Source organism: Arachis hypogaea, chromosome 16, assembly GCF_003086295.3.
Source record: "Arachis hypogaea cultivar Tifrunner chromosome 16, arahy.Tifrunner.gnm2.J5K5, whole genome shotgun sequence".
Taxonomy (NCBI): Eukaryota; Viridiplantae; Streptophyta; class Magnoliopsida; order Fabales; family Fabaceae; genus Arachis; species Arachis hypogaea.
The window spans coordinates 21,619,135-21,643,699 of NC_092051.1; the positions used below are offsets into that span (position 1 = coordinate 21,619,135).

Genomic DNA, 24,565 nt, shown 5'->3' on the forward strand with positions numbered 1-24,565 from the left:
GGAAGCTCCCACCAATTTCGTTTGGCTCGGAAGATCAGTGGTTCGACGAGATCGGAGAGAGTCCTCCCATGGTCATAACGGCCAGAGTAGGAACCGGTCTCGTCAAGCGAATCCTTGTAGATACGGGGGCGGATTCGAACATCATGTTCCACAATGTGTTCAATGCATTGGGCCTAAGGGACGCCGACCTACAGACGCACCAGCACGGTGTCGTAGGGCTTGGCGACCATTTCATCAAGCCAGATGGCATAATCACCCTGCCGATCTCACTGGAACAAGGACAATGGAGGAGAACGGTAATGGCCGAATTTGTGATCCTACGGGACTCCACGGCCTACAACATCATCCTGGGGAGAAAGACAATCAACGACCTAGGAGGAGTCATCAACACGAGGATGTTAGTAATGAAGTTCATAACTGAAGAAGGGTCAGTAGGATCTGTGAGAGGAGACCTGGAAACGGCAGTCGCTTGCGACAACGCCAGTCTCTCGTTAAGGAAAAAGTCTAAAGAAGCATCGGGAATATTTCTCGCCGACCTGGACGCCAGAGTCGACGACAAACCGAGACCCGAACCCGAAGGGGACCTGGAGAAGTTTAGGGTCGGGAACTCTGAGGAAAAATTCACGTTCGTGAATAGGAACCTCCCCCATGAGTTAAAAGAAGAACCTTTGATGGAAATCATCAGAGCTAATGGCAATTTGTTTGCCTGGACACCCGCCGACATGCCGGGCATAAACTCCAGTCTCATGTCGCACCACCTAGCCGTCAGACCGGAAGCCAAACCAGTGGCCCAAAGAAGGAGAAAAATGTCTCAGGAAAGAGCAGAGGAAGTGGCCAGACAGACGGCCGGCCTCCTCGAAGTGGGATTCATCCGGGAGCTGGACTATTCGACCTGGCTATCAAACGTGGTCCTGGTAAAAAAGCACAATGGGAAATGGAGAATGTGTGTGGACTACTCCGATCTCAATAAAGCATGCCCTAAGGACTGCTACCCCCTTCCCAATATCGACGCACTCGTCGACGCGGCTGCGGGATACCGGTATCTAAGTTTCATGGATGCCTACTCCGGCTACAATCAGATACCAATGCACCGGCCAGACGAGGATAAAACGGCGTTCATAACGCCAGGGGGACCTACTGCTACAGAGTGATGCCGTTTGGCCTAAAGAACACGGGGGCAACGTACCAGAGACTGATGAACAAAATATTCAGCAACCTCATCGGTAAGACGGTGGAAGTTTACGTGGATGATATCCTCGCAAAAACCACCCACCCTGATGATCTCATAAGCGACCTGGAGAACGTGTTCGCGTCCCTCCGACAACATGGCATGAGGCTCAACCCGCTTAAGTGCGCCTTTGCCATGGAGGCCGAAAAGTTCCTGGGATTCATGATAACCCAGAGGGGAGTGGAGGCCAACCCTGAAAAGTGCCAAGCAATACTCCAGATGAGGAGTCCGGGCTGCATCAAAGACGTTCAGTGACTGACGGGAAGGCTCACAGCGTTGTCCCGATTCCTCGGTGGTCGGCAGCAAAGGCCCTACCCTTTTTCGCTTTGATGAAGAAGGGAGTAGCATTTGAGTGGACCTCCGCGTGCGAAGAAGCCTTCAACCACTTCAAAGAGATTCTAGCAGCACCCCCAGTGCTCGGGAAGCCGAAAGCCGGAGAGCCACTCTATCTATACCTAGCCATCACAGAGAGGGCGCTCGCAGGGGTGTTGGTACGGGAATAAGGGAAGGCCCAGCAACCGATCTACTTTGTGAGTAGAGCACTGCAAGGGGCAGAACTCAGATACAGCAAGTTGGAGAAGCTGGCACTGGCACTTCTGGTCTCCTCCCGCCGATTGCGACAATACTTCCAGAGTCACCAGGTGGCGTGAGAATGGACCAGGGGATTTGTCAGGTGCTCCAAAAGCCCGATCTAGCGGGAAGAATGATGACCTGGGCCATCGAACTATCCCAATACGACCTAGGCTACAAGCCCCGACACGCGATTAAGGCGCAAGCAATGGCAGACTTCCTGGTGGAAGTAACTGGGAATCCAACCGAGGACACGGACACACGGTGGAAGCTCCATGTAGACGGAGCCTCCAACCAGACGTCTGGGGGGCGCCGGGATCATTTTAGAAAGTCCGGCCGGAGTCATCTATGAACAATCAGTTAAGTTTGAGATTCCCGTATCGAACAACCAAGCAGAATACGAAGCCCTCCTAGGGGGTTTGGTTCTAGCTCAGGAAGTCAGGGCCAAGAGATTGGAAGTATGCAGTGACTCGCAAGTCGTACTTCGCAAGTGAATGGAAGCTACCAAGCCAGAGACTCATTACTACAGAAATACTTAGAGAGGGTCAAAGAGTTGAGCAAACAATCAAACAATTTGAAGAGGTCACGGTCCAACACGTTCCAAGGGAGAGGAACACACGGGCAGACCTCCTATCCAAGCTGGCGAGCACAAAACCCGGAACCGGCAATCGCTCCCTCATCCAAGGCATCACGAAAGAGCCAGCAGTTGCCCTCCACCTGACCAAATTAGCCCCTTCTTGGATGGACTCCATCGCTGACTTCTTGCGAAACGGCAAACCCCCCCAGGACGAAAAGGAAGCCAAAGCGGTAAGAAGGGAGGCCGCCAAATATACGATCATACAGGATCAGCTATTCAAAAAGGGACTCAGCCAACCTTTGCTGAAGTGTCTACACCCCGACCAGACAGACTACGTTCTCAGAGAAGTCCATGAGGGGTGCTGCGGCCACTATATCGGGGGTAAGGCCCTAGCAAGGAAACTCATCCGAGCTGGATACTACTGGCCGACAATGATGAATGACTCCAAGGAGTTTGTAAGGAAATGTGCAAAGTGTCAACAAAACGCCAACTTCCACAGACTGCCAGCCTCCGAGCTGAGTTTACTAACGCCCACTCGACCTTTCGCACAGTGGGGAGTTGACCTCTTGGGACCCTTCCCAGTTGGCCTGGGGCAGGTCAAATATCTCATAGTAGCCATCGACTACTACACCAAATGGATAGAGGCTGAATCGCTCGCCAGCATATCCTCATCCAATTGTAGGAAGTACATGTGGAGGCAGGTGATAACCCATTTCGGCATCCCGGAGATCGTCATCTCGGATAACGGGACGCAATTCACTGACAAGAAGTTTGCAGAGTTTCTCACCGGCTTGGGGATAAAACAGAAGTTCTCCTCAGTTGAACACCCCCAAACAAACGGGCAAGTAGAATCTGCAAATAAGATCATCTTACTGGGTCTTAAAAAGCGTTTAGATAGCAAAAAAAGCGCGTGGGCCGACGAGCTTGCCTCGGTTCTCTGGTCCTATCGAACAACCGAGCAAAGCTCCACTGGGGAAACCCCCTTCCGCTTAACATACGGGGTCGAAGCAATGATACCCGTGGAGATCAGAGAGCCAAGTCCGCGGCTACTCCTTGCAGGAGTAGAAGAAGCAGTGGACAAAGACCTGGTAGACGAGATCAGAGAGATGGCCCACTTGTCAGAGGTAGCGCTGAAACAGAGGATAGCCCTACGATACAACACCAATGTCCTCAGAAGGGAATTTGAGGAAATAGACCTCGTCCTGCGACAAAACGACATCGGACCACCGTCCCCGGGAGAAGGAAAGCTGGCAGCAAACTGAGAAGGCCCCTACAGAGTCAAAGAAGTGCTTGGCAAAGGCACCTACAAGCTGGAAAGACTCGACGGCAAAGAAATCCCGAGAACATGGAATGCAGGTAACCTAAGAAGATTCTACTCGTAGCTTGGGCACACTAGCCAAAACGGCCCGGCGAGATAAATAGGTGTTTAATTTTACCAAATGTTAATTTTCAATGATTTACTTTCATTAAATGCCTACCGTGTTCATAGAACTGTCTAGCTAATGACTACTTTTTACTTGTCTAAATTCTCCTATCTATTATTCTCCAATATGTATCCCACACCATCGCGTTCTTCAACAGCAACCCGGGACTGATCACCCCGGGAGCCAACCGAATCATAGCCATAACAAACGGCCGCGATAATAAGACCAAGACGGTTTCAACCAAGTTACCAACACAAACGGCAAAACGGACACAAGCGATAAGTCCACGCCGAAAAAATGGTAACGAAATAAAATGCTACCAAACAAGATAAAGGCGATAATCATAAAGCTGACCAGGCGACCACTAAAGTACAAAAGTTAACGTTTCAACAAGTATTCTACAAGGAAACATAAAAAGCGCAAGTTACAAGAGTTCACTTCCGAGGCATGTCGACAATTTTGCCATCCTGGATTGTTTTGAAGACTCCAATAGCCGACGTATCGAATTCTGGGACCACGATCTTCACCTGGGCCTTGAGAGCCTCTTCGGTCATAAAGATCGCGTTCTTTCTCTGCTCCATGACCGCCTTATATTTCCTTTTCAACTCTTCCGCCTCGGCTCGCGCAGCCTCAGCCGACGAGACGGCCGCGTCACGCTCCTTCTCCACAGCGACCACCCGACCTTGCGCGGCGTTAAGCTAGCTCTCTAGAGTCATCTCCCGCTCGGTTAGACGGGAGACGGTGGCGTCGGAGGCATTCATTTTTTCCTCAAAGGACGCAGCCTTCTCCTCGGCATCCTTGCGCCCCCTCTCCGCCATGGCCAGTTGTTCCTGAAGCTTTTCAACCTGGACCTTGAATTCGTTATTGGCCTGGGCAGCAGTATCGAGCTTCCTTCACAACGCCTGCATGCCCGACAACTCAAACTCAGCCTTCCGGGCTATCACCGCTCCGCGGAGAAGGGTGCGGTACATCCACCTTGCCTGCCCCGCGAGCTTGGTACTAAGGAAGTGATCCTCCGTACCGGGAATCAGCTGACTATCAATAAAGGCCCCAGCATCGAAGTTCCTCTCCATCACGGTGAGAGCTCCTTCCGGGCTGGAGGATGCCCTTTGTCTCTTGGGAGTAGGGACAAGCTTAAAATCGTCATACTCCCGATGAGTAGAGGACAACTGCCCAATACCGGCCGTCTCATCGGGAACGGGAGAAGCCTGCTTCCCGGCAGAATTCTTGTTAGACATCTCAACGTCCCGGGGGGAAGGTACAGCTTGATTCTCCTTCTCCCTGGAAGGGCCTTCCGGCTTCCCGGTATCCTTCTCGTCAGCCTTCTCCTCATCACTATCCTCCAAGAAGGTCTTGACTAAATTTTCGAGCCCGGTTACCGAAGCAGACATCTCCATTACAAGAGAAACAAATACGTTAGCCGTGAAGTCGGGAAGAGCAAACTAAATAACAAACAATGCAAAAGTACAAGACAAAAAAGCTCACAAATATAACTCCTGGCGGACTCCCGTTCACCCATAAGGAGGTGGGGTTTCACGGGGTTCTTTCCAAAAAGAGCAAATAACACATCGGCAATCCTCTTATTTACAGGGGACATTCCCTTGTAGGTCACCTTAATGAAAGAATTAGACCCCGCTCCGAAGCTCCAATACGTCGGGATGAGGCGTTCCCCCTCTAACGACAACCAAAAGGGATGGCGACCTTTAACGGGGCGAACTTTGAAGAATTTGTCTTTGAACCCATGATAGGAGTCCTCGAACAGGCCGAATACCCTCCTACCTTGGGCAGACCGGAAGGACAAGAACCATTTCCTTGCCTTCCCTTGTCTGGAGGGGTTGGTAAGGTTGAAGAAGAAGAGGAAGGCATCCACCGACACCGGCAGCTCGAGATATTCACAAACCATCTCGAAACAGCGGATAGAAGCCCAACTGTTCGGATGGAGCTGCGACGGCGACACGGATATTCGATTAAGAAGCGACATCTGAAAATCGGAAAACGGTATGCGAACGCCAACCTGGGTAAACATGACTTTGTAAAACCAAATCCAGTCGGCAACCCGGGGAGAGCGAAAATTAATCTCATACAACCGCTCATTAGGGGCAGGAACGAAGGTCTCGTAATTGGCCTCCTCGTCTGTCCCCCCGCACAGATACCTGGCTTGCCGAAACTCCATCAACTCCTCCAGATCCATCTGATTCGGCGAGTCCTTCACATCTGAGGTCACCCAAGCGTAGGGGTCATAGTTCGCGGCGGAAACAGAAGCCCGGGAGACGACGCGAGGCATACCTACAGTGGGGTACCACTCCATTAGTCTATGAGGTCGGGAGTCCGGGAAAAACCCAGAAACTATGTCCATCCTATTCAACAGTTAAGATCAAGCATGGCTAAAGCTATACCTATCACGCAAGCCATCTAAAAACCTACCATGGAATGGTACCCCTCCCCTAACACATCTACTTAGCACTAAAAAGTCATCTAGCAACAAAAATCAAACAAGACAGCAAGAACGCAAAGCAAATACAAACAATAAGCGTACAACAACGAAGCAGAAAAGAGAGAGGACCAAAGGTTACCTGAAACGGTTGTGAAAATGGAGAGGGAAGAAGGAAAAATGCACGGAGATGCTAGGATGAAGCTCTGGGATGCTCTGGGATTTTCTGGGTGAGGAAGAATGAGATGGCAGGAGCGAGAGTGGAAAAAGGAAAAATTGAAACAAACTGTTTAAAATTGCCACTCAGGAGGCGCGAAAGACTTGGGGGCAAAATAGTCTTTGCGTACAGGGTTTTGCAACCCATTATGAGCATTTAATGCTCAGCACGATGAACGAAGCGATGAACGATTGCCCCAACAACCAAGAGACACGCGCGTAGGGGGCACGTCTTTCCCACGGGTGGCCGACCTGACGACGACGCATGGAACAGGAAATAACACGCCACTGATAGCTCTCACGACTATTACTGGCGCGTGGGGGGCACTGTTGCGGCCTGGCCCAAACCCTCTACGGGTTGGCCCGACCCAAGCGCCACTCGACCCTAACGGTCGAGGGTAAGGCGATCCACAGCTGACCCGAACGCGTGTCCCCGACAGCTCACCTACAGCTGTGAGGAGAACGCCTCAGAGAAAGTGGGCCTGTCCTTGCAGAGCCCACCTCTGATACAGTATATAAGGGGAAGGTTTTTACCCTTCCCCCAAAGTACGTTACATGACTCTACCCCCTTTTTCGCCTGCACACTTCATTGACTTGCGCGTCGGAGTGTCTTTGCAGGTGACACCCCCCTTTCACATCTGAAGAGCTCGGGACCTCGCCTACTCCAACCTGGAGACGTACGACCAGACGACCTCCCCTTTTGTTGATCAGGATATTAACCCGATCAGTCCGGTACCCGACCTATCGAACAACTAGAAATAGGGTTTTTTCGGACGAAAATTTCAAACGAAATTTATTCCGTCTGAATGACTTTTTCATTTCGGACAAATTTGAGACAAATGTTGAACAATTTATAGTGGAGATATTGGAATAATATATTCTGTCCTAAATTTGTCTAAATTTTGTCCCAAATTTTGGCGCCAAATTTTTTTTAGATGGCACCAAAATTTTCATACAGATTAGTAACACATTTGGGACAAAAACTATAATTCGTCCGTATTCCATCTGAATATGCTCAATAACTTCAGACGGATTTGGGACGCATTTTGAAAAATATTAATTCTATCCCAAATTTGTCTATAATTAGTCTTAAGTGCTTTTACTATAACTAACCCTTCAAAGTGGACAAAATTTTTTCTCACAAATTTGGGACGAAAATAGCATCATTTGTAAAATCAGTTTGAAAATTCATCAATTTTCAAACAGATTTCAAATATTTATTGAAAACTTTTAAAATTTAGTATCAAAATACTATTTATATTTTAAATTAGTCTATGATTTGTCCCAAATATTTTTACTATTCCAAAATAAAGTTTCTTTTTTCTAAAATAACCTTAATTATATATAACTTATAAAAAGGTACAATTTTCGTTTGCACCTTTCAATTCCAAAACCTCTTAATCAAAATATGAAATAATCATCATACCAATTAACATCTTATTTATTATTATACATATTTTTAAAAATTGGATTAACAGGTACGTTAGAACTTATTTATGCAGGCTTTTTTTAAATAAATAAGTAGATACAATATATTAATTCCCATAATACGCATGCAGAGAAAGCTTTACGAAAACGCGCAGGGCATTGTTGGCAAAGCACCCGCAAAATGGATTTAGTCGTCATCTCAGGAGGGGCGCACACGAATTGAAACTTCTGGTGGGGAAAGCCATTGTGTGCTTGGCGCCAACGAAATGGGTACTTTTGGTGGGCTACCATCAAATTTAGTTGGTTTATTTTTAAAATATATTTTTTGATATTTTAAAAAATAAAAAATTATTTAATTTTTATTAAGTTAATAATTATTTTTATATAATATCAAATATGAAATAAATTACAATCTTAAAATAATTAATTAAATCATTATAGATCAACATTAAAATATAAGACTAGTAAATTAATCCATTATTCACCATAACTCTTTTAATTCAGGTAGTACGTACTCAGTACTAAATAAAAAAATTTAACAAATATACTTATCCAATCCTAAATTTTAGAACTAAATTGACTATATTTTTATTAGTTTTTTTTATATCATTATATATTATATTATATATTTTTTTTTAGTTAAACTTGGAAGACTCTATCTTTTTATTTTTTTTTATATATTCTATCTTCTTATTTTTTTTATTCTTTTATTTTTATTATATTTTATTTAATATTAAATTTCTTATACAGATTTTTATATACCATCTTATATTTAATTTTGATTTTTTTAGTTACCTCATATTATTTTTTAATTTATTCTTTTAATTATTTACATTATAATAATTCAAAATTTAAATATTTTAAAATTATTATTAAATATAATTTTTTTAAAATATCTATCTTTTAAATATTAATATTCTATTCTATAACTTATTGAATATATTTTTGTTGTAATTTTATCCTTTTTAATTTGATATTAAAAATTAGATATAATTTTAATTTTAAAAAATTTGCTATACACAGTTATTTCAGTGCCACTCATTATTTACTTTGCGCCAAAAATCAAAACTTTATCAAAATCGCCTTTTAGGTTCAGAAAATTTTAGTTTTTGAGTGCCTTCTCCCTCGTATCACAGCAACATACCTAGATTAACTTGTCAAAAACCAAACCTTTTATCAAAACTGTCTTTTGATTTCACCGTTTCGTGGTCAGTTCTTCATCTCTTTCTCCCTCCTTCTGCGTGCTCTGCCTCCAGTCTGTGGTTGCCGCTTGTGCTTCGCGCTCCTTCTGCGTGCTCTGCCTCTGTCTATGCGTTGCTACTCGTGCTTGGCCGCTCTTGCTCTGCCTCCTGTCTCTGGTCTCAGACATCCACCACTCCAGCCTCCAATCTCGCACCTCAGACCACCTCCATCATCGTCAATCGCAATCCCAGGTACCAGCCTTCACTTCTGAACAATCGCTCCGCCTACCTCCTGCATGTGTTCGCCTCCGCCGGTCTTAGAACCCGCGCCCCTGCCAGCCTCAGACACTACCCCTTTGCTAGATTGTTCGTGCCTCCTCTTCTCTTTGTGCGTCCTCTGCAAGGTTCTAATTTTTGTGAACAGTATTTGTTACTCAGCTTTGTTCTTTTTCCTTGTCTTTGCTTCAAGAACCCTAGTCATCACCTCAGGTTCTCTCTTTGCTCTGCTTTCCAGTCTATTTTCTTTAATTAGTTAGTTAGATAGAATTTTCATGTTGTTAGTGAATTTAAGTGGTTAAGATAGGTTAGGATTAGTTTATTAGATCTTTGTTAACTTGTAAATATTGGATTATGGCTTTTATAAGTTGAATGCTGCTGAAAATTGCTTAATTATGCTAAATTTCTGAATTGCATACCACATGTTTGATTGAATACCTATGTGATGCTTTGTATTCGATTTATATGTTGTAGCTACTTAAAGATTAAATGGTTTGAATACTAATAAATTTCCTGAAATTTGCTGTAGTAGAAATCTAAGAATAATGGCTTAAAACCCCTCGTATTTTCCGGTGTCATCACTCAACACCGAATCTCAATAACATAAGACCCATGAGGTTTCACTAGTAAAGAGCAAATCTCAATTTAGATGAGTGAATTATAAGTAACAAATTTATTCCCAGCAAAATATTATTATTCTCCTTTTTGACTAATAGTGAGTCTTAAACTTATTAATATGATGAAATTTGTTTTTCTATTAATATTTAATAGTAGATTACTAGATTTAGTTGAGGTTTAAGAAATGTTATGTATTTATTATTAAGGCTTTTATTGGCCAATCTGCTGAACAAGTTTTGATGCTGCTACAAATTTTTCATAAGAACTTTTAACTTGAAATTCACATGTCTTTGACAAACATGGCTAATAGTTTCAATCTGTGTCACTGTTCTAAATCCTTCTTTGATTTGTGCTTGTATTATGTCCCTAACATTTTGAATTAATCAACATGATTATAGAAAGAAAGAAAGAAAGAAATACTAACCATTGCTAAGAAAAAAATTTGATCAATATTTTCTCGTGCTAATTAGCTTTTTAGAATGGAAATTTTGAATTACAAGTGGTTTATAAAGTCTTTTATTAATAGCCAATAGGACACAAATGCAGCAAATACAATTTTTCAATCTAAGTGGACCAGCAGCTCAATGAAAAAGTGGTGCTTGTGCTCAATTTCTAATTTTTATTAGGAAGAATGGAATGAGGATAACCGATTTTGATAAGTTATCTGCTTAATGATTAACTTCAATTTTAATAAAGTCATGTTGGTTACTTTACTAGTTGTGATTACATTTTGTTTTTCTCCAAAAATTTGAGGAGTTCAGAACTTAAGAATTTTTTCATGTTTACTAATACAAGCTAACAAAAACAAAGCGCTTGTTTTTCTTACCTAGGTTCAAAGTCCTTCAAAAATACAATTTTCAATGAGTCATTCAATCTATTTATTTGTGAATATAATTTTATTGATTTGCTCTTAAAATTTGTTAATTATAATTCACTCAATCTAGTCTCATATCTTTTGCTAATCTTTCAGTTCTCTTTTTAAAAATTCAATCAGTGGCCTTTCTGCTTCAGACAAGACATTTCTTAGGGTGTGTATGCTTGTAAGTAAGATTTAAGAGAAGAGAGGGAAGAAGGTTTATACTTCCCCCAACAATTTCCATCTAATTACTTTTAGAGTTCACTCAAAGTGGAGATTTCATAACCCAACATCAGTCTATTTTAAACTCCCAAACAAGTACCATGTTAATCCCTAGTATAATTCATCTTACCCTTAACCTTACCTCTCCTTTCCTCATAACTCCCAAACACACTTCATGTCTTAATAATAACAGAGAAAAAGAATCATGCAATTTGTACTTACACTTCTAAGAAAGTCATTGTATGTGATGCTAGTTTGTTCTTCTTCTTTTGTCGTTTTCAAAAACAATTTTCACTATATGTTAGTATTTGTTCATGGAATATTTAGTTGTGATTAAAATTAATTAGTTTTGTAGGGCGAATTTAAAAAGCGAAAGACAAAACTTTCTCAAGTAGCTTTATCCTTGGATAATGAGGGAGATGTTGAGGCATCTAAGGAAGGCCTAGATATACCAGATGATTACACTATTTGGAATGAAGTTGTAACAAAGGAGAAAAAGAAAGCTGCTTTTGGTTTAGGTTCTTTTGGTTTAGATTTCTATTCAAAGTTGGATTCCAGAAATTGCTCAGAGACATCCAAAGACAATCTAAATATTGAGCAAGAACTTCACATGTGGAAAGAAAAGGCAAAAGAACAAGAAATGATCAATGAAGAGCAAAAGGTTAAGTTGAATGATGCTGAGCATAAGTTAAAGGATGAAGGACGTCAATTAAAAGCTCAACAGAAAAGAATTGGTTCTACTGAAAAGACACTTCATGCTTTGTATAAAAAGTTAAATCTCCCACTTCCTTCAACCATGTCTGTTCTTGCGGATGATGAGCTTGGGACAGGCTCTAGTGATGATGAGGATGATAACATGAGTGATTGATGTTTGAAGTATATGTTTTTGCTGATTTAGATTAAGGAATTTTTAGGTGAATTAGTTAGTACATTTTATTTTATTCATGATATTTGACCATTTTAAAGGCTTTTTTTATTTGTTTTAGTTTAATTATTTTTTTTATTTTAGTTTGATTACATTTATTTACAAGTATTTTAATAATAAATATTTTTTAATCTTTTTATGGTAATTGGGTTTTTCATGACTTTATTATGTGTTTATAATTTCGATGATGTAATATGAAAAAATGATTATGATGATCTTAATATAGAAAGCAAATCGAATACAATTTATTTTATAAAATATTTATATATTAAATAGCAAATTATTTTGTATGAAAATTATTTGAAATATTATATTAAATTTGTAGAAAATTTGTGCGAAAATAATTTTTTGTTTTGTATGAAATTTGTTTCAAATACGTAAATTCATGTAAATTAATTTTTTCTGAAATTTAATTGAAAAGAAATATTTGATTTGTTAAAATTTGTTCGAAAAAAATTTGTTATATTTGACTAAATTCGTTAGAAATTTGTCTGAAATAAAGTATATTTTTTGTTTAGAATTTGTCTGAAATAAGTTGTCTTTATGTTGGCTAATCTGTCTGAAATTCGTCTAAAATACATCATAATAGTTAGAAATCTAGCCGATAAATGCCTATTCAAAATTTGTCACAAAATCGTCTGAAAAAAATTTCGGACGAAATTTCAGACAAAATGTAAATTAGCAACAAGGCATTTTGGGACAAAAAAAATTCATCCCAATTTTGTTTGGAAAAAAAATTTGTCTCTAATTTGTTCGAAATTTATTTCAATTTCGTCTCAAAATTCGTCCGAAAAAGCCCCATTTTTAGTAGTTATCTGCTAGATTTCTAACTATTATGATGTATTTTAGACGAATTTCATACAGATTAGCCAACATAAAGACAACGTATTTCAAACAAATTTCAAACAAAAATTATACTTTATTTCAAACAAATTTCTAACGAATTTAGTCAAATATAACAAATTTTTTTCGAACAAATTTTAGACAAATCAAATATTTCTTTTCAATTAAATTTTAGACAAATTTAATTTACATGAATTTACGTATTTGAAACAAATTTCATACAAAACAAAAAATTATTTTCGCACAAATTTTCTACAAATTTAATATAATATTTCAAATAATTTTTATACAAAATAATTTGCTATTTAATATATAAATATTTTATAAAATAAATTGTATTCGATTTGCTTTCTATATTAAGACCATCATAATTATTTTTTCATATTACGTCATCGAAATTATAAACACATAATAAAGTCATGAAAAAGCCAATTACCATAAAAGATTAATAAAATATTTATTATTAAAATACTTGTAAATAAATGTAATCAAACTAAAATAAAAAAATAATTAAACTAAAACAAATAAAAAAAGCCTTTAAAATGGTCAAATATCATGAATAAAATAAAATGTACTAACTAATTCACCTAAAAATTCCTTAATCTAAATCAGAAAAAACATATACTTCAGACATCAATCACTCATGCTATCATCCTCATCATCACTAGAGCCTGTCCCAAGCTCATCATCCGCAAGAACAGACATGGTTGAAGGAAGTGGGAGATTCAACTTTTTATACAAAGCATGAAGTGTCTTTTCAGTAGAACCAATTCTTTTCTGTTGAACTTTTAGTTGACGTCCTTGATCCTTTAACTTATGCTCAGCATTATTCAACTTAACCTTTTGCTCTTCATTGATCATTTCTTGCTCCTTTGCCTTTTCTTTCCATATGTGAAGTTCTTGCTCAATATTTAGATTGTCTTTGGATGTCTCTGAGCAATTTCTGGAATCCAACTTTGAATAGAGATCTAAACCAAAAGAACCTAAACCAAAAGCAGCTTTCTTTTTCTCCTTTGTCACAACTTCATTCCAAATAGTATAATCATCTGGTATATCTAGGCCTTCCTTAGATGCCTCAACATTTCCCTCATTATCCAAGGATAAAGCTACTTGAGAAAGTTCTGTCTTTCGCTTTTTAAATTCGCTCTACAAAACCAATTAATTTTAATCACAACTAAATATGCCATGAACAAATACTAACATATAGTGAAAATTATTTTTGAAAACGACAAAAGAAGAAGAACAAACTAGCCTCACATACAATGACTTTCTCATAAGTGTAAGTACAAATTGCATGATTCTTTTTCTCTGTTATTATTAAGACATGAAGTGTGTTTGGGAGTTATGAGGAAAGGAGAGGTAAGGTTAAGGGTAAGATGAATTATACTAGGAATTAACATGGCACTTATTTGGGAGTTTAAAATAGACTGATGTTGGGTTATGAAATCTCCAGTTTGAGTGAACTCTAAAAGTAATTAGATGGAAATTGTTGGGGGAAGTATAAGCCTTCTTCCCTCTCTTCTCTTAAATCTTACTTACAAGCATACACACCCTAAGGAATGTCTTGTTTGAAGCAGAAAGGTCACTGATTAAATTTTTAAAAAGAGGACTGAAAGATAAGCAAAAGATATGAGAATAGATTGAGTGAATTAGATGAGTGAATTATAAGTAACAAATTTTAAGAGCAAATCAATATAATTATATTCACAAATAAATAGATTAAATGACTCATTGAAAATTGTATTTTTGAAGGACTTTGAACCTAGGTAAGAAAAACAAGCGCTCTGTTTTTGTTAGCTTGTATTGGTAAACATGAAAAAATTCTTAAGTTCTGAACTCCTCAAATTTTTGGAGAAAAGCCAACCAAATTCAAATTATTTATTATGTGATCAGTTTTAGAACATAATATTAGAATTGGCAAAACAAAATGTAATCACAACTAGTAAAGTAACCAACATGACTTTATTAAAATTGAAGTTAATTATTAAGCAGATAACTTATCAAAATCGATTATCCTCATTCTATTCTTCCTAATAAAAAATAGAAATTGAGCACAAGCACCACTTTTGCATTGAGCTGCTGGTCCACTTAGATTGAAAAATTGTATTTGCTGCATTTGTGTCCTATTGGCTATTAATGAAAGACTTTATAAACCACTTGTAATTCAAAATTTCCATTCTAAAAAGTTAATTAGCACGAGAAAAATATTAATCAAATTTTTTTCTTAGTAATGGTTAGTATTTCTTTCTTTCTTTCTATCTATAATCATGTTGATTAATTCAAAATGTTAGGGACATAATACAAGCACAAATCAAAGAAGGATTTAGAACAGTGACACAGATTGAAACTATTAGCCATGTTTGTCAAAGACATGTGAATTTCAAGTTAAAAGTTCTTATGAAAAATTTGTAGCAGCATCAGAACTTATTCAGCAGATTAGACAATAAAAGCCTTAATAATAAATACATAAAATTTCTTAAACCTCAAACTAAATCTAGTAATCTACTATTAAATATTAATAGAAAAACAAATTCCATCATATTAATAAGTTTAAGACTCACTATTAGTCAAAAGGGAGAATAATAATATTTTGCTGGAAATAAATTTGTTACTTATAATTCACTCATCTAAATTGAGATTTGCTCTTTACTAGTGAAACCTCATGGGTCTTATGTTATTGAGATTCGGTGATGAGTGATGACACCGGAAAATATAAGGGGTTTTAAGCCATTATTCTTAGATTTCTACTACAGCAAATTTCAGGAAATTTATTAGTGTTCAAGCCATTTGATCTTTAAGTAGCTACAACATATAAATCGAATACAAAGCATCACATAGGCATTCAATCAAACATGTGGTGTGCAATTCAGAAATTTAGCATAATCAAGTAATTTTTAGCAGCATTCAACTCATAAAAGCCATAATCCAACATTTACAAGTTAACAAAGATCTAATAAACTAATCCTAACCTATCTTAACCACTTAAATCCACTAACAATATGAAAATTTTAACTAACTAATTAATTAAAGAAAATAGACTGGAAAGCAGAGCAAAGAGAGAACCTGAGGTGATGATTAGGGTTCTTGAAGCAAAGACAGGGAAAAAGAACAAAGCTGAGTAATAAATACTGTTCACAAAAATTAGAACCTTGCAGAGGATGCACAAAGAGAAGAGGAGGCACGAACAATCTAGCAAAGGGGCAGTGTCTGAGGCTGGCAGGGGCGCGGGTTCTGAGACCGGCGGAGGCAAACACATGCAGGAGGCGGAGCGGTTGTTCAGAAGTGAAGGCTGGTACCTGGGATTGCGATTGACGATGGTGGAGGTGGTCTGAGGTGTGAGATTAGAGGCTGGAGTGGTGGATGTATGAGACCAGAGACAGGAGGCAGAGCAAGAGCGGCCAAGCACGAGCGGCAACGCACAGACAGAGGCAGAGCACGCAGAAGGAGCGCGAAGCACAAGCGGCAACCACAGACCGGAGGCAGAGCACGCAGAAGGAGGGAGAAGGAGATGAAGAACTGACCACGAAACGATGAAACCAAAAGACAGTTCTGATAAAAGGTTTGGTTTTTGGCAAGTTTTTTTTTTGGTTGCCTACGGTATCCCCCAACCCAACAGGTCAAGGACTAATCCATCGCGGATCAGAGCTCCATTTAAGGGTCTGCCGCTGGTCAATGAGTTGCTGCATGCACAAGGCGGGAGAAGGCAAGTTAACCTAGGTATGTTGCTGTGATACGAGGGAGAAGGCACTCAAAAACTAAAATTTCCTGAACCTAAAAGGCGATTTTGATAAAGTTTTAATTTTTGGCGCAAAGTAAATAATAAGTGGCATTGAAATAACTGTGTATAACAATTTTTTTAAAATTAAAATTATATCTAATTTTTAATATCAAATTAAAAAGGATAAAATTACAACAAAAATATATTCAATAAGTTATAGAATAGAATATTGATATTTAAAAGATAGATATTTTAAAAAAATTATATTTAATAATAATTTTAAAATATTTAAATTTTGAATTATTATAATGTAAATAATTAAAAGAATAAATTAAAAAATAATATGAGGTAACTAAAAAAGTCAAAATTAAATATACGATGGTATATAAAAATTTGTATAAGAAATTTAATATTAAATATAATAAAAATAAAAGAATAAAAAAAATAAGAAGATAGAATATATAAAAAAATAAAAAGATAGAGTCTTCCAAGTTTAACTAAAAAAAATAAAATATAATATACAATGATATAAAAAAACTAATAAAAATATAGTCAATTTAGTTCTAAAATTTAGGATTGGATAAGTATATTTGTTAAATTTTTTTATTTAGTACTGAGTACGTACTACCTGAATTAAAAGAGTTATGGTGAATAATAGATTAATTTACTAGTTTTATATTTTAATGGTTGATCTATAATGATTCAATTAATTATTTTAAGATTGTAATTTATTTCATATTTGATATTATATAAAAATAATTATTAACTTAATAAAAAATTAAATAATTTTTTTATTTTTTAAAAGGGTAAAGTATACTTTTTGTCCCTGAAGTTTGACAAAAGTTTCAAAAATACTCCTAAGTTTTATTTTGTTTCAATTTTGTCCCAAAAGTTTTCGATTTGCATCAAATATACCTTGGCGGCTAATTTTTCAAAAAATTTAAGACCAATTCAACAACAGTTTCATAAGAACAACCCTTAACACAAGCAAATCAAGCATCATTTTCATGCATTATTGTTAGATTGGTCTTAAATTTTTTGAAAATTTAGCGGTTGGGGTATATTTGATGCAAATCGAAAATTTCTTGGACAAAATTGAAACAAAATAAAACTTAAGGGTATTTTTGAAACTTTTGCCAAAGTTCAGGGACAAAAAGTATACTATACCCTTTTTAAAATATTAAAAAATATATTTTAAAAATAAACCAACTAAATTTGATGGTTGCCCCACCAAAAGTACCCATTTCGTTGGCGCCAAGCACACAATGGCTTTCCCCACCAGAAGTTTCAATTCGTGTGCGCCCCTCCTGAGATGACGACTAAATCCATTTCGCGGGTGCTTTGCGAACAATGGCCCTGCGGGTTTTCGTAAAGCTTTCTCTGCATGCGTATTATGGGAATTAATATATTTTATTTACTTATTTATTTAAAAAAAAACCTGCATTAATAAGCTCTAATGTACCTATTAATCCAATTTTTAAAAATATGTATAATAATAAATAAGATGTTAATTGGTATGATGATTATTTCATATTTTGATTAAGAGGTTTTGGAATTGAAAGGTGCAAACAAAAATGGTACCTTTTTATAAGTTATATATAATTAAGATTATTTTAGGAAAAAAAACTTTATTTTGGAATAGTAAAAATATTTGGGACAAATCATAGACTAATTTAAAATATAAATAATATTTTTATACTAAATTTTAAAAGTTTTCAATAAATATTTGAAATCTGTTTGAAAATTGATGAACTTTCAAACTGATTTTACAAATGATGCTATTTTCGTCCCAAATTTGTGAGAAAAAATATTGTCCACTTCGAAGGATTAGTTATAATAAAAGTATTTAAGACTAATTATAGACAAATTTGGGATAGAATTAACATTTTTCAAAATGCGTCTCAAATCCGTCTGAAGTTAATGCGCATATTCAGATGGAATACGGACGAATTATAGTTTTTGTCCAAAATGTGTTGCTAATCTGTATGAAAATTTTGGCGCCATCTAAAAAAAATTTGGCGCCAAAATTTGGGACAAAATTTAGACAATTTAGGACAGAATATATTATTCCAATATCTCCACTAAAAATTGTTCAACATTTGTCTCAAATTTGTCCGAAATGAAAAAGTCATTCAGACGGAATAAATTTCGTTTGAAATTTTCGTCTGAAAAAATTCTATTTCTAGTAGTACCTTCGAAAATTTTAAAAATGCTACAAATCTGCCCAACGGTGAGGAGAACCCTTCTCCGTTAAACTGAGCTTGGTGATGTGGCAAACGGAATTCCAATGTGACATCCGTTAAGGGCTTCAATCCCTTTTCTCCCTTATATAGATTTGAGAGAGAACATTTTCCCAATTTCACCAGAAAGCAAAACCCTAACCATTGCCATGCATGGTGGAAGCAGAGTCATGTCCAATAATAATCGAAGGACACAGTCTATGAAAAATAGTAGCTCTGAAGGGCTCGAAGAACATGTAAGCAAGCCATATGATGGGATATGCTTCTGCCGTCTTCAGGTGGTGGCGTTGAAGTCGAAGACGAGGAGAAACCCAGGAAGATGGTTTTTCAGGTGCCCTCTGTGGAAGGTATGTATGAATTTTCTGCTTCATTTGTCCCCCTATTGACAATTGAGCTTGATGAATGGCTTTTGTGCTGGGCAGACGAAGAACACTGGGTGTCGTTATTTTCAGTGGATGGACAAAACTAATGAGGAATCAGTTGGGGTGGAGGAATGCTCTAAGAATGGCTCACTAGTATGCAATGTATGTGGAGTCTTGAAAGGAAAATTTACCAGTGTTGAGACTGAGACGATACACAGAGATCGAAAGATGATGATAGAGCAGATGAAGAGAGTTGAATTGCTTCTACGTATCATTCTGGGTGGACTTGTACTGAGTTTGATTATGAGTTTAATTTATTTGGTTAGATAGGACAAAGGATGCATGCAGGACAGGGTTTATTGATGAATGTTATGTGTTATTGTTGCATAGAAGTTATGTTGACATTGTTGTGGCTATTTACTTACTTGTTAATGAAATGGATCTGTGTCTTGAATTCGATTGCATCACTAACAAAAGCATCAATGGAGTGAAGTGCAACTAACTAAACAGGTAACTCAGACGTTAACTAAGTTTAAATAGACTTAAGAAATCAAATTTGCTAAAAGCACAAGATTAAAACCAAAATAATTGGTCTGCATAACATTAAGCATTAGCACAAATTGTTCCAACCAAAATACTATATACTGGCTAATCAGTCTTAATACCAGACACCAAAACACTCAAATTGTCCAACAAAGGGCAATAACCATTCATACTAAATATCAACATACAACCCAAAAAGTTAAAAAACCATTGCAACTAAACATTAACTTATAACCCAAAAGATGAACTAATTATACAGCCAAGTCTCCTTCAAGCTGACAGATTTAGCATGAACTTAGAGAACCTAGAAGTGATTGTTTTAGATGCTCCATTCATAGTTTCATTTGACACAACTAGAGTCCTTGTGGAGTCTGGAACTCCTGAACCAGTAGCAGCATTTGAAGCACGTGCAACGGGTCTTATTTGTGGGGGCCTAAATGGTGGGTTGGGCCTTGGAGTGGTTGTTGGGCCTAACATGGGGTTGGGCTGCTGGAGCTATAGCTGTGGGCCTCAGATGGGGTTGGGCTAATGGGGGCCTCATAATAGGCATCTTTACTCTGATTCTTTTCCTGCTAGTAGATGCAGCAGCAGCAGCAACAGTATTGGAGGGAGTTTTAGGAGTTGTTGTAGCACTTTTGGTAGATCTTGGTGCTCTCCTTGCAAGGTTGGATCTAGCAGCTATCCTTCTAGCACCATGACTTGTTGAACCGGATATGTTCATGTTGGCCTACAATAAATTAAATCTAATTACTACATGTGAAGTTACTGTAAACAGCAGTTATTGAGATATGTGCTACCTCTTCATCAACTTTAGAGTGTGGGTGAACTTGTGTGAGCTCCTCTTCTACTGCATCCATGGTTTTCTCCCAAAACATCTCATACTCTGAGTCTGACATGTCTTCTAAGCCCATGAGTAGCACATTTGCTCCTGTTGCTGGCTGACCTGCTTGAAGTGCTTGCTGTGCATCTGCATCTTCCTCATCTGCAACATGATTCTTCTTATCAGGACAGGTTCTGAAATTATGTCCTACTTATGAAGACAACATCATTCCAGGCATCAATAGATGAGAACAGTCAACAGCAAGAATTATGGAACAAGTGAGTTTTTATTTACCTTTTTGCAATATTTACAATTTATTTTTCTATAGCTCCTCTTAATTTTGTACTAGCTCTCACTCTGTCTCTCTGATTCATGTCGAGCTCTCTTCTTTGTAGGCATTCCTATTGGCCTCTTGTAAGGTGGTGGGAGACATGGCAGGCCCTCTGCATCAGTCCAATATTCTTGACTAAGGACAGTGTTGATGTGGTACGTTCTATTGTATGCCTCCATAGTCAGCCAATGGTGGGCATAATCTTCTGGCCATTGATTTTTTCTTTGAATTGCAGCAACTCCATGACAGCATGGCAGACCTATCAGTTGCCGCTTTCTACAAGTGCAAGTCCTTTCCTGAGTGTTGACTCGAACTGTTCGACCATGCCTTCTAACTTCAAAGACATTGTGGTCATCATCTCCCACCCATTGAGCTTCCCAATAATTTTCTTCCTTCTTTTTCTTCTCCAATCTGCTTGTTTGGATAGGAGCCAATTTGCCCGTGTAGGCCATTAGTGCATCTTTATGCGTTTCCATAGTCTTCATGAGGTAATATCTAATCTCCTCTAGCATGGTAACGATGCTCTTGCCTCTTAGCCCCACCATTGTTGCATTAAGTGATTCAGCATTATTATTCATTATGTTATCCATTTTAGGCCAAGCAGAGAATCTTGACCTTGACTAAGTTTCTTGCTCATACGTAGACAAATATTTCCAGGCAGAAGTATTAATTCTCTTGATTGCATCCATACCTTCATTAAATTTCTGATCAGTCAATGCCCTTGCACATTGAAATAGCAACTGTTTAAGTTCTAGGTCTTTCCAGCGCTTATTGAAATTCCTCCACATATGCATAGTACAAAACCTGTGATTAACCTCTGGCATAACTTCTTGTTGAGCAAAAATTAGCCCCTATCAATGACTTAGTTAGACAACGTATACTATAAAATAATTGAACACACAAGTTAAAGACTAATCTTTTACTTGTCTGACATGAAGTGCCAATCAAATTGTCTATGATCCCCGATATCTGCCAACAAATATTCTAGAAATTCTTTCCAGTTTTTCTTTATTTCTGCATCAACTACTCCATATGCAACTGGGAATAGATGATTGTTGGCATCCTGAGCAATGGCTGTCAACAGCTACCCCCCAAAATAACCCTTCAAAAATGCTCCATCAAGGCATAGAAAAGGCTTACATCCTTACTTGAATCCCTTTTTGCAGACATCTAGACAGATGTATAGACTTCTAAACTTAGGCAACCCTTCCTGTTGTGGGGTTGTGCTCATATGGCAAGTGGATCCTGGGTTGGCCTTACGGAGCTCATTCAAGTAAGTCCTTAACTTCAAATATTGTTCCCTTTCTGTGCCCTCAATGACATCCTTAGCCTTTTCCATTGCCCTAAACATCATCCTCTCTCCGACACATATATCAAACTCAACCTTGAACATATCTCGAGCCTCTCTATGGGACAAGTTGAGACAGATCCTAATCTTGCTAATCAACTCCTCCGAAACTCATTTACAAGTGACTGACCTACTTCTATTACTCATAGGACATGTATACTCATCAACCAATATTTTTATTTGGTAACTAGGTGGCTGGTTTCTCCTTGTACAGTAAACCTCCCATGGACAAGTTTCGTTGTAACAGATGACCCTGCATCTATGTGGTTCAACCTTGAGAAAAAATGCCTCTTTGCCCATTTGAATACTGTACTTCCTGACTGCATCCTTAAACTGTTGCATCGTGCCAAACTCCATTCCTAACTCCAATCTAATTTTGCCAAACTTTGTATCAGGATTGTGCTGAGAGAATACCGGGTTTTCATCCTCAGAATCAGAAACGGGCAGGGTGTGCAGCTCCTTAGAGTGGTACTGATATTCAGTTGGCTCTTCATCATGCATGGTCATTTGGGTTAGGAACAACCACCCGAGCCTGATTCTCTTTCCTAGGTGGCAGAATCCTCTGTCCGGATGGACGGGATCTTGGATGATGCCTCCGACCTTGAATCCCACAAAAGGCATCTCATCTAATTCAACAACATTATGCATTCATATGATTAGGTTATTAATTAACCGACAACTTATGGCAAGTAAAACAGAATCCCAACAATAAACAATATTACTCCTAGGATCTACAATTTATTAACATGATATTTATGAATAACTGCATGTTTTGATAAAAAAAAATATACAATAAATATACTAACCTACATGTGCATCACTATTGTTTTGTGGTGCGGGTTGAGCTCTACCAGATGGTTGGGGCCTCGAATGTTTCTTCCTGTGTTTCCTTCTCCTGCCATTAGCTTCTTCAGGATTAGATTGTCCCTCCTGGTCTTCAACATGTGTCTCATGGTTGTCTCCTAAATTGGGGGCCTCATTTTCAATTGTTGCAGCCTGAGTTTGATTAGATAGCTTTTCAGTAGCCATGTCATTTTGCAATGCTTTATCATTCCCCCCTTTGCTCAACGTTGGTTCATCCTCTTCTTGCTGCTGCTCCTCGTGTTGTGGGGGATCATCTTGATGATTTCTTTGATTTTTTGAAGGAGCTCCCTCTACTTCTGTATTATCAGATCCTCCATGCTCTTCATTTTGTGGGGGATCCTGGTGATGATTTTGCTGATCTTCTGAAGGAGGTACCTCAACTTTTTCATCATTAAAAACCTCAGCCTCATCAACATACTCTGGATCCGCATCAACTGGATGCTTAAAATACAAGTGGACCCTGTTTTCATTTCTCAGTGCAGCATCACACAACTTAACCACATCGGCATCCCTTTTGAGCACCCGTAACCCGTTAGCTAAATCTATCCATGGCTCCAACCAATAAACTTCATTATACCTAGTGTAACCTAAATCTAAAAACAAGCCTTCAACAAGGAATAGATTACATGTATCAACATGCACCCTCTCGATGATACTCACTAAACTACCATTATACTTCAGCACACCATCCGCATCCTTCTCTAACCAACCCCGATGGTGATAAACAAACGTGATATTCGTTGCCATCTAACAAAAATTATCACAAAAGTCATAATCAGATAACACAACACATCAAAACAACATCATCAAACCTCCATTGCAAACCCCAACCGATTGATAATAAGAACAACAGAAACATAAAATGCTTACCCAAACCTTGGTTGTTCGATGGCGGTTTCTTCATTGAATATCAACGCCAAACGTGAGACTGCATGTGACGTTACTAATTCCAAGAGACGAATATAAAAAGACAAGAGACGAAGACAAACAGAGACCACCACCAAGAAACTCTTCAGTTTCGCGCGTCCAATTTAGTCTTAGTTAAATATGGTGTTTCACTTAAGGTTAATTTGGTCATTTCATTTGAATTGGGCAATTAAGATTTCATAAATTAAGGATACAGGAAGAAAATGGATTGAAGTTCTTAACAGATGCCACGTTGGAATTCCATTTGCCACATCACCAAGCTTCATTTGATGGAAAAGGATTCTCCTCACGATTGGACAAATTTGTAGCGTTTTTAAAATTTTCGAAGATATAATTATCGTTAACAAATATTAGAATTATTATTGTCAGCGTTTTACAAATTCGAGAACATAATTGATAATTTACTCTATACTTACTTAAATAGGGAACGGAAAAGATTGAGGGACAACGGATCATGGGAGAAGAAAAATGTAAATAAGCGTGTGAATGTAACTTCATATAAGAAAGATACGTAATAAAAATGAGTAAAAAGATGGATATAATAAAATAGGTTTTATAATTTAATTACATATATTAAAGATAATAATATTAATATTAAAAATATAGAGTAATCAAAG

At 38.0% G+C, this 24,565-nt stretch overlaps 1 long non-coding RNA gene across 1 annotated transcript; it reads left to right on the plus strand.

The window, feature by feature from the left end:
* Positions 1-18,314: 18,314 nt before the first annotated feature.
* LOC140179709 (uncharacterized) lies at positions 18,315-19,569 on the plus strand. The gene is made up of 2 exons (XR_011873518.1): positions 18,315-19,100; positions 19,176-19,569. It is a non-coding gene; the product is annotated as an uncharacterized lncRNA (long non-coding RNA).
* The last annotated feature ends 4,996 nt before the right edge of the window (positions 19,570-24,565 follow it).